Raw genomic sequence first — 11,054 nt, 5'->3', positions numbered from 1 at the left:
ATCGGTTGAACAGAGCGGTTTAGGGGTAACCGGGTGGCAGTCTGAGTACCGACAGGGGCGCATCAGGCTGGCAGCGAAAGTGCTAACACGATGCGGCGGCGGAAGCCAGACAATTTCAGACGGGCAGTACAGTTTGCATTTTGAACGGGGCGACCCGCTAGGCCTTGGAGCATGGGTGGATTCCCCATCACGACCCATGTTTGTATCAAGAGAGGATTCCCTCCCAAAGGGTGTGGGGGGGTACCTTTTTGGAGGAGGGGGCTGCTGACCCACAGAAAAATCAGTCGGGGGCTGGGGGAGGCAGCAAGGTGGGGGAGGGGGCTGCAGTGCCAGTGAGGGCTCCCCAATGCTGGGGAGGACCCTAAACCTTGGGGGCCAGCTCCAGACAAGCCAGGGGCCACAGTTTCCCCACCCCCGCTCTAGAACATCTTCCCTTGGAATAATTTGGGGGCCGTTCTCCGGCCAGCACGCAGCAAGAGAGGTCAGATGCGAAGGGTCCCTTTTGGCCTGGCAATCTCTGAGATGAGCGGGGGGCCGAGAAATGAAACCCCATCACTGCTGGCCTCCCGTGACGTGGGGGTGACTGAGACACCAGCAACACGCGCTCATAAAAGCTCTGTTACCTCGCAGCGTCCCGGGGCAGCTAAAAGTCCAGGGTCGACCTGGGGAAGGACGATCGTTGTGGAAGGGGAAAGGTCATTGTGCCCTCTTATGAATAGCTACCAAGCAGCCGAAAGCAGGACCAGAATGCATTTTTAGCTCCAGCGCCAGATTGTCCATTTGCGCCCGAGGCAGGGGCGATGGCAGCCGACCAGCCGCTTGCTGCAGACGCGTCATCCCTTGGGGCAAGAGACACGCTTGGTTGGGGAGGAGGGGGAGCGTTCTGAGTCCGTAACGCCTTGCGCTCCCCCTTCAGCGGGTCAAGCTTTGTCTCCTACCACGGGCCAGAAGAGGTGCTCCGTGAGGCTCAGCCAAAGACCACTGAGAGCAGACCTGGGCTGGAGGCAAAGCCAGGGCCCCCACAGCCAGGTCTAGAGGTGAGCAAACACGGGCCTTGCCTTGGGTACCGAACGGCCGTGCTGCTTGGCTTTGATCCTTCTCTGTGCCCTGATTGGCTGGCCAGGTTTGCTTGACCACTTGGGTTGGGAGGATCAATGGCTTTAAGGTTGGATCTCTTCTCGCCCATGGATGGGCGCTTTGGTTTGGGCCCACGAACGTTGTTTCCTGGGAAGAGAGACCTGAGTGAGCAGCCAGGCCTGACTGGGCCAAAGGCCTCTAGCTCAGCTGGCGGTGAGCAGGGATGGAACACAACTGAGCATCAGAGCGCTCAAGAATCTCGTTTGCTTAACGAACCCGGGGTTCAGTGCACCTCCTCAGGGCCGCATTATGACTTTCGTGGGCCCTAGGTGCTTTTGCCTTCCACCATCATAAATATCAATATTAAAAAGTATTTTTGATAACTTTAAATACTTCAACATTTTTTTTTCTGTTTTAGGTGAAATTTAATAGATTTTCGGGGGCCCTAAAAGTTTCACTTTTTTCTGATGTGAGGAAAAAAATTAAAACATTTTCTTCGACTCTAAAAGGTCATTTTTTTTCTTCTGATTTTTAAAAGAAATTAAAACATTTTCGGGGGCCCCTAAAAGTATCGTGGGCCCTAGGCACTGTGCCTACTGTGCCTAATGGATAAGTCGGCCCTGCACATCCCCAAACCCTTTCACCTCTACTGCACGAAGCCTTCCTGTTTGGTGTTCCCGGCTGCGCATGAGCAAAGCCACCCTGCGAGCACATTCTGACAATGTCCAAATAAAACTTTTGGACAATCTTGAAACTTTCTTCTTCCAGCCATGGACTGAGTGAGGATCTGCTTTCAGCATCGCCCTGTTCCACAACGTTTGTTTTGGCCAAACCCCCATCTTCCAACCGAGAAAACCCACTCGGTTGAAAACCTCCCTCCCCATGGAGCAGAGCTCTGTGCACGCTTGAAAGCGTGTCTCTCGCCCCAAGGGATGTGAGTCTCCCAAACGCTATCACCTCCCCCACCCCGACTCTCTGTCGTCATGCCAATAGGATCTCTTCCTGGCGCTTATCTGGTTCCCACCATCATCAACTCTGAGCGCTGCACAAACCTTATTTATTTTGCCAGATTGGCTGCTTTTCTAAAAGCTCTGCTCTAGGAACTGTTTTAGAGTGTTCTCCCCAGGACACCCACCTGAGCTACGGCTGGGTTGAACAACTCACGTTACTTCGAAATAGCATGGTGAGCGGCCGCACAGCAAGCCAGTTATCTTGAAATAATGTCAGAACAACAGGCTTCTTATTCCGGTACAATAAACCCTCATTTCACAAGGAATAACGCCTATTTCCAAACGGCTATTTCGGAATAGCAATAGTGTGGACGTTCCACTGCTGTTATTTTGAAATAGCGCCTCTTCTGGGCCATTCAGAGTAATTTCTCCTCAGTGTTTCCTGGGGCTCTCAATTGAGGTAAAGCACCCACATGAGGCTTCCCTGTAGTGTGGACACTCGGTTTCAAAACAGTTATTTTGGGAGTTATCCTTCCAAAATAACTTATTTCAAAATACCCTTGGGCTATGTCTATACTGGCGGCTTCTTGCGGCAGAAATATGCAAACGAGGCAAAGCGTGGAATATCGCCACGCCTCATTTGCATACCTAAGGAGCCACCATTGTTGCAGAAGAGGCTCTTGCACCAGAAGGAGCATTTACACGGCCCCTTCTTGCGCAAGAAAAACCCTCTTGTGCAATGCCGTTATTCCTGAAAATAATCAGCGTAGCGGCATTGCGCAAGAGGGTTTTTCTTGTGCAAGAAGGGGCAGTGTAGACATAGCCTTGTAGTGTAGACATACTCTTAAAACCAAACAGATTTATCTGGGCATAGGCTTGTGTGGCTAAAAACCCCTTTGTCAGATGCATCCTGAGAGACAAAGTGACCTACCCAAGGCCTACCAGGAACTCAGTAGCAGAGTAGAATTTTGCACCCAGGTCTCCTAAGTCTTAGCCGAATGCCCTCTAAACACTGAACCATTGTGGGAGAGGTTGCATTGGATTCTACCCTGCACAGACCAGGTTTTGAGGTCTTGGTGGTACCGACTGAGTTTGCCCTTTATGCAAATCAAAACACGCAGAGGTGATGCGCTATTTTGAGTCTATTATTTTCATTATGTTGATAACAAAAAATACCAAGAGGCTGATATTCCTTATTTGCCTGCACAGCTGCACGCACAAAATCAGTGTTTGCACAGACGACTGGTCAGCCAAACACAGCCGGCCACGTGCTCCCATGTGTGTTCAGTTGGCCTTGGCAATCACAGGGCGGCGACTCCATATACCCAGGTTTGCCCTCACCGCTGCGTACTTGTATCTTAGGATGCCAGGTGCTGCGTTGGATGTTTGCATCCGGATGGAGCCCTGGCACAGGGATGGAAATACCACATTTTGAAATTAGCAGAATGAACCGTTTCGAAGGAGTCAGAACAAAACCCATCTCCGTGTGACCGTTTGTGAGTATTTTTGAGACTTTGACTGTTAAACCGGATTTGAGATTTGGGACGAGGCGGGGAAATTCCAGCTCCTGAAAACACACCCAGGACAGGAAACCGTTTCCCACACAATAGTTGGGGGGTTTTTAATATGAAAAATACCTTTCTGACAAAGCAGGCATTTTTAGACAACAATTCTTGATGTGATCGAAATTTGGAGAGATTTTAATCTAATTCCACCACCTCCACACATATTCATTTGAAAAGTGGTTTTCACATTTTCACCGTCCCCTCCCAAGATTTCTATGAGCACAGCAGAGTCCAGCTCAGAAATGTGGCACAGAAATAAAGTCACCAAACACCTTTAAAGGTAGAACAGAAGCAAAATCACCGTGTTTGAAACTGAAGGAATGTTTACACAGGGGAATTATCTTTGCAACTTTCCTAGACATGGAAACTGACTAATAGACGTTGATGGATCCTGTAAGTCCAACATCTGTATTTTCTTTATTTTAGCAAATAAAAAATAGCTTCTTCTTAAAGGGCAGAGTGTGTCTCTGAGTCTAGGAGAAGTCTGATAATATCTGCGATTGATAACTCTTATGATTAATAATAATCAGCTTTTACCTTGCTCGTTTCACTAGTAGATCTCAAAGCACTTTACAAAGGAGGTCAGGATCATTTCCCCATTTTACAGATGGGGAAATTGAGGCACGCAGAGGGAAAGTAACTTGCTCAAGGTCATCCAGCGGGCAACACTAGCACAAATTGTATCCTGTGATCTTCTATATTCTAGTGCTGTGTTTCCATCCACTAGGCACCACTGCCTTACTAGGCTAACTTGTTTGATCATTATTTTTAAATGTCTAATCTCTGTGGGCCGGAGGTTAGTATATCATAATTCTGGATATCATGAGTAGGTACAGCTGCCTGCAGCTCCCATTGGCTGTGGTTCACCAATCTTGGCCAATGGGAGCTGTGGAAAGCATCGCGGGCAGGGACTGTGGATGAGCAAGTAGATAAAGCATCTGGTGACCCATCAGGGACTAACCCTGCTCTAGACAGACAGACTACAATTATTTACTCATGATTCATTATTATTATTTTATTATTATTGTTGTATTATATTATTATTTTATTATATATGGGATAGTCCGATTTTTATTTTAATAATTTTCCCATGCATTAATCAGAAGTTTTACACCTGTACATCAGCTGCTGACGAGTGCATGTACATAATAACAGTGTGTAACCTGCCTTGATTGATGTAGGAACTTGATTGCTAGGCACATAGCCCAAAGTGTAGGACTATGCAGCACTTTAAAGACTAACAAGATGGTTTATTAGGTGATCAGCTTATAATAAACCATCCTGTTAGTCTTTAAAGTGCTACATAGTCCTGTCTTTTGTTTCAGCAAGACCAGACTAACACGGCTACATCGCTATTACTAGCCCAAACTGTGATAGAGACGTAGCCGTGTTAGTCTGGTCTAGCTGAAACAAAATACAGGACTATGTAGCACTTTAAAGACTAACAAGATGGTTTATTAGTTGATGAGCGTTCATGGACCAGACCCACTTTCGCAGCTCAATATGTGGAAGAAAATCGGCATGACCATATATACCAAAGTGATACACTAAAAAAACCATGAAATTGACAAATCAAATTTTAGAACAGAGTGGGGGTGAGGGGGGAAGGTTAGTGTCTGTGAGGTAAAGTTTCAGAATTATCATTCATGCTTAAATTTGACACTTTATGTACGGGTTTAAACAAAGACTCTAATTATCTCACCCATCACAAAGATAGCTTCCTCTATTATCACCCCTATGTCATTACCTCACAGACCCTAACCTTCCCTCCTCACTCCAACTCTGTTCTAAAATTTGATTTGTCAATTTCACGTGCGTTCATTTTTTTGATTGTATCACTTTGGTATATATGGTCATGCCGATTTTCTTCCACATATTGATCTGAGGAAGTGGGTCTGGCCCATGAAAGCTCATCACCTAATAAACCAGCTTGTTAGTCTTTAAAGTGCTACATAGTTCTGTCTTTTGTTTTAGCCCAAAGTGTGGTTTCGGAAATGCTGTTGTCGTTTGTCCCATGTCCACACGGTGGCGGTGTAGGACAAAGTTTGAGTGTAACAGCTGTAGGCCCAGGACTTAAACCTGTTAAGTTGGTTGCCTATATGTGCAGGCATCAAGCAAAAACTGAAAAAGTGGCCTGTAGCTTTCAGTATATTTTCTAGCTACAAGAGTGTTTAACTAAATAAAAGTGCGCCTGGCATTGGAAATTAGCATGTGGCTGTTACCACTATTCTCCCCATTCTCTGGGTGACACCGGGTGCACGAATCCCCGGAAAGCGGGCTGTGGATTTCACAAGCAGCCGACACACAGATACCCGGTGGCGACAGACAGGTGATACATTGAGTCTACCAGGCACCTTTGAGCATCTCGCCTGCTGTCTGCTCATTTCTCCATCCCGGCTCGGAGCCCTTTGCACATTGCAAACCCCACGCCCAGCACCTTTTCCTGTTCAACTCCCCTCCCTCCCCCTCCACCAGAGAAATGTCTCCCTCTTGCTCCTTGAGTGGGGCGAGGCCCTCCCGAAACGCGCTCTCCGAAGGTCCAGGAGAGACTGGAACCAGTGGCAGGTTTCAGGCAAGAGCTACAAACAGGAGCACCACACGGAGGGGAGATTTTTGCCTTCCCAGCAAGACTCTCTCCTGCTGAGGCCTGTGCAGTTGGATTGAGGGTATCAACGGTTCCCGGTGCTGGTGGGGACGTAAGAACGGCCACCCCGGGGCCAGATCTGCACTAACGGGGAAGGTCAACTCAAGATATGCAACTCCAGCTGTGCTAATTACGTAGCTGGAGTCAACATCCCTTGCTTTGAGTTTCCCGTCCGTCCCCGCATCAGAAGGCCAACGGGAGTGAATGCTCCAGTCAGCTTCCCTTACTCTGCACAAGGGCAGGAGAACCAGCCGCCGATGGGTGCCCTGTGAGTTCCAGTTAGCGAGTCTTAACTAGACTTGCTAAATCTAATTCCAGAAGATCTGCAATCTTCCACTGAGCAAAGACACGGGCTGGGTCAGAACAAAAGTCCATCTAGTCCTGTAGCCTGTCTTCCAATAGTGGCACACGCCAGGCGCTGCAAAGAGAATGAACAGATCCGGGAGTGATCCACCCCCTGGATTCCAGCCCTCGCTTCTGGCAAGCAGAGATTTAGGTACATCCAGAGCATCGCGTGTCTCTGACAATTGAGAGATCCATCCTCCGGAGTTTATCTAGTACTGGTTTGAACCAGTTATATTTTGGCCTTTACAACATCCCCCAACAAGGAGTTCCACAGGTTCTAAACTGGCTCCCTATTAATGTAATTGGCTGAACTCTGTCTTGTGCAGAGGAGCTGACAGCCATGCCAGGCCTTGGGTAAGGTGGGTGGGCAGCCAACGGTGTGGTCCCGGGAGGGACGGGATGTTAGATGGAAAGGGAGGAGCTAGAGTAGCCCCGCCCCCCCAGCCCTCAGTGCCACCCAGAGCATGGCTTGACACCTTTAGATCCGCCTGGAGTGTGCCATGAGGTGCTCCAGAAGTGATTTAAATCACTGGGCTCTAGGGCAACTACCCCTTTTGCCCCCTTCTCCATCTCCCCGGTGGGCCTGGTCTTCAGAGGGGTAAATAGCACCTTTTCCACCCCCCTAAACCATGTGTGTGGTTCTTCACTGCACCGTTCCCAACTCCGATCTGCCTTTTGCGAGCTGAGGCAGGCCGATCTGCACACGGTATTCAAGGGGTGGGCGTCCCAACGATTAGTACAGCAATATTGCGGCATTTACTGTCTAATCATCAAACCCTTCCCCAATGGTCCCTAACATGTCGCTAGCTTTTTGCCTGCCACGGCGCCCTGCGCCGTCGTGTTCAGCGAACTCCCCCTAACGACGCCACGGTCTCTCTCTTGTGTGGGAGGAGCTCGTTAGGAGCCCGTTATTTTGCACAGCTGGGATTCTGCGTTCCGCCGTGCCGCACTTTGCACGTATCAGCCGTGGGTTTCATTTTGTTGCCCCGTCCCCCCAGTTTCGTGAGATCCCTTTGCAATCTGCCAGGGGCTTAACGATCTTAGGTAATTTAGGAGTGTCTGCAAACGTTGCCTCTCACCGTTTGCCCCTTTTTCCAGATTTACGAATCGGATTAATCTCAGCGCAGGTGTTGGGGGGACCCCCCCCCCTCCACTCTCCATTGTGAAAACGGACCATTTATTCCTACCCTTTGTTTCCTGTCTTTTAATCAGCCACTGGTCCAGGAGTAGAACCTTCCGTCTTAATCCATCACAACTTATTTTGCTTCTGAGCGTTTGAGGAGGGACCCAGTATTACCAGGCTGTGGCATGCTCAGATCCTGAGTGTGCTCCTCTATCCCCCAGATAACGAGTGTGACGGCAGGTGGCCACAGAAGATCCTTTGGGGGTGCCCTCTGGAGGGCTGACGTAGGCCACTACCACTCCCTTACCTGCTCTCTGGAGCTTCTCGCCACCCGGTCCTGCTGGGCCAGCCCCACTGGTCTCCCCCAGCTAAGGCACAGAGCTGAGATCGCTGCCTCTCCCCCACCCCCCGAGAAGCAGCACAGACGCTGAACCACTTCAGGTCCAAGGAAAATGCAGCTCACCCCCCAACCGGGATCGGAACCCCAAAGGGATTACATAGTAAGCAATGAAAGGAGGAATGTTCACACCGATTACTCCCCCGAGTAGTAATTATTTACACGGGGCTGTCACGTTATTGGATTGTGAGGAGAGCAGCCGGGTCACTGCTGCACCCATGGGGGGGGGTTCACCCCAAAAGTGGTACAAAGGGGGCCATGTGAGGGGTCAAACCAAAGCTCACTGTCTTCTGATTCTGTATCTGCTTTTCATACACCTGTATAATGTCCGTGTGTGGAGTTAGGAATCTGTACTCTGTATGGAGACTGGAAGTCTCTCTGAATGTGCTTGAGTAATGGGCTAGGAATGTTTGCCTATGGACATGCTAATGAGCGACGCTCCAGGGGACAATGGGCCTCTGAAGGCCAAAGACACACCTGGCCACTGGCCATGTGACTCCCTCCAGCGTGGAAGAAGTCAGGATGGGGTATAAGTAGGTCATGTGGCCGACTCCACATGGTCTTCAGATCTGCTTCTGACTCCAGATGCGGCCTCGCAGGGAATCACAAACCGGGAAGAACTATGGACCCATCCGGACACAGGATGTGCAATAAGGACTTTTAAGCCAGCAGCTGTAACATCTCTGCTAGAGCCTGCATCGAGAACTGGGAGATTCAATGTATGTAATGTATGATTCTTTAATAACCTTACTCTCATGCTTTTCTTTACTGTAGTAATAAACCTTTAGTTGTTAGATGCTAAAGGATTGGCCCAGCGTGATTTGTGGGTAAGGTCCAGAGGGTAAATTGACCAGGGATCTGTGGCTGGTTTCTTGGAACCGGACAGAACTTGTTCGGGGTAGGTGGGATTGGGTGCTAGGACCCCCCACCTGTGTATGAGGCCCGGGGCCATCTGGGGCATGGATATTGCTGGGGTGTCGAAGGGGTTTTGCTCGTGAGGCTTCAGACAGGCAGCTGAAGTGCTCTGTGGGACTGGTTTGTGGCCTGTTTGGGAAGGTCTCCAGTCTGGGGGCTAGAGAGAGCCCCGAATTTGTGCAATTCGCCCTAAGCGGACGCCCTCAGCTGTGCCCAGACCTGTCCCGATCCATCACAGGGGCTTGATAGTGAACAAAAGTGATTTTATTAAGTACAAGCAATAGGATTTAAGTGGGAATAAGTGAGACTAGGCACAGCCAACTAGGTTACAAACTCAAACTAACAGAAAATGCTTTGCTCACTCTGACACTGAAACCTCAGTACACAAACTCACTACAAACTCGCCCTAAAGCTGTTTCTGTTCCAGCTAAGCCTTCCAAACCAGGACTGTTCCTTACTCTGGGGTCTTTGGGTCCTTCCCCTGGGGGTTCCAGCCAGCCAAAGACCAAGACCTGCTAAGCTTCCCACAGTTTTAAGAGGAATAAGGGATCTTTCGGAAAAGGCTTTATTTTCCGAAAGATCCGCGTCTAGACTGGCCCTTTTTTCCGGCAAAGTTCCGAGCCGGAAAAAAGTGGCAGCTATTTTTATGCAAATGAAGCAGGGGGGATTTAAATCCCCGCTTCATTTGCAATTGCGATGTGTCTAATTTGCATCCCTTTTACGGAAAAGGGATGCAGTCTAGACACAGCCGCTGGGTCTAGCGCAGGAACTGAAATAAGGCTTCCTGACCTTTTTTTTTTTATAACAAGAACAAGAAAACCTGTATTTCCAAATCTTACCATCTAGGTCCGTTCCCTTGGAATGATCTTTCCCACTCAGTGCTCAATTTTGGGGTTTTTTTTCTACCTCTTTGGTGTCTGAATTACAGATTTTAGACAAGAAGGAGTTTTCATCCAGAGAGGATTTGGGATTGCAGATTAATTCATCCTGCCATGATGCAGTGGAGAAATAACACTTCAGTGGTCACTAGCCTAATACAGAATCTTGATTTTGTGAGCATCTGAACTTAACTTTCTTGAAAAGCTGAGTCACTTGCAATGTCATTGCCTAGTTCCTCAATGACATTGGGAATGCTACATACAGGGTTGGCAAGGCTGGCGGTAGTGTTGCCTAGTGGATCATGCACAGGCCACATATTGTAACACCTTCAAAAGCATAGGTTACTGGGAGCTGGGCTGAAGGAGAATCTCCATTCACTGCTGGTGGTATAGGGTCTATGACAAACAATTAAGCAGTTCTGATAAGTGGGTGGCAGGACAGATGCAAGCTAGGGAGCTCATTACAGGTAGATCGTGGCTTGTTCTGACATTTAAAAAGTGATCTTGGGCGTAAAAAGGTTGGAGGCCACTGAAGTAGACAGTCTGTGATATGCTTTGGGAGCACTTGAGATGTAAGGCAACCCATGCATGCAAGATCTGACCACTGCCACATTCCTGCTACCCAAAGCCCACTCACACAACACAGCGGGGAGGACAGTAAACATTGCACAAGCTGAGTGGCCGGTCAATGGCCCGGCATCCTCAGAGGTTACGACTAGTGCCTGCCAAACCCAAATGTTTGCAGATTGTTTTCCATGTTGGTCGGGGGCCGGGGGTTCTTTCATAGACTCATAGACTTTAAGGTCAGAAGGGACCATTATGATCATCTAGTCTGACCCCCTGCACAGTGCAGGCCACAGAATCTCGCCCACCCCTCTTAGAATAATCCTCTCACCTATGTCTCAGATATTGAAGCCTTCCAATACTTTGAAGGCCCCAACATGCAGAGAGTCCTTCAGCTGTGATCTGTGCCCAATGCTACAGAGGAAGGCGAAAAACCTCCAGGGCCTCTGCCAATCTACCCTGGAGGAAAATTCCTTCCTGACCCCAAATATGGCGATCAGCTAAACCCTGAGCATGTGGGCAAGACTCACCAGCCAGACACCCAGAAAGTTCCCTATAGCAACTCCTATCATCCCTCCATTGACCTATTTCCAACT

Source organism: Pelodiscus sinensis, chromosome 10 (assembly GCF_049634645.1).
Source record: "Pelodiscus sinensis isolate JC-2024 chromosome 10, ASM4963464v1, whole genome shotgun sequence".
NCBI classification, from domain to species: Eukaryota; Metazoa; Chordata; order Testudines; family Trionychidae; genus Pelodiscus; species Pelodiscus sinensis.
This window is presented reverse-complemented; position numbering follows the sequence as displayed.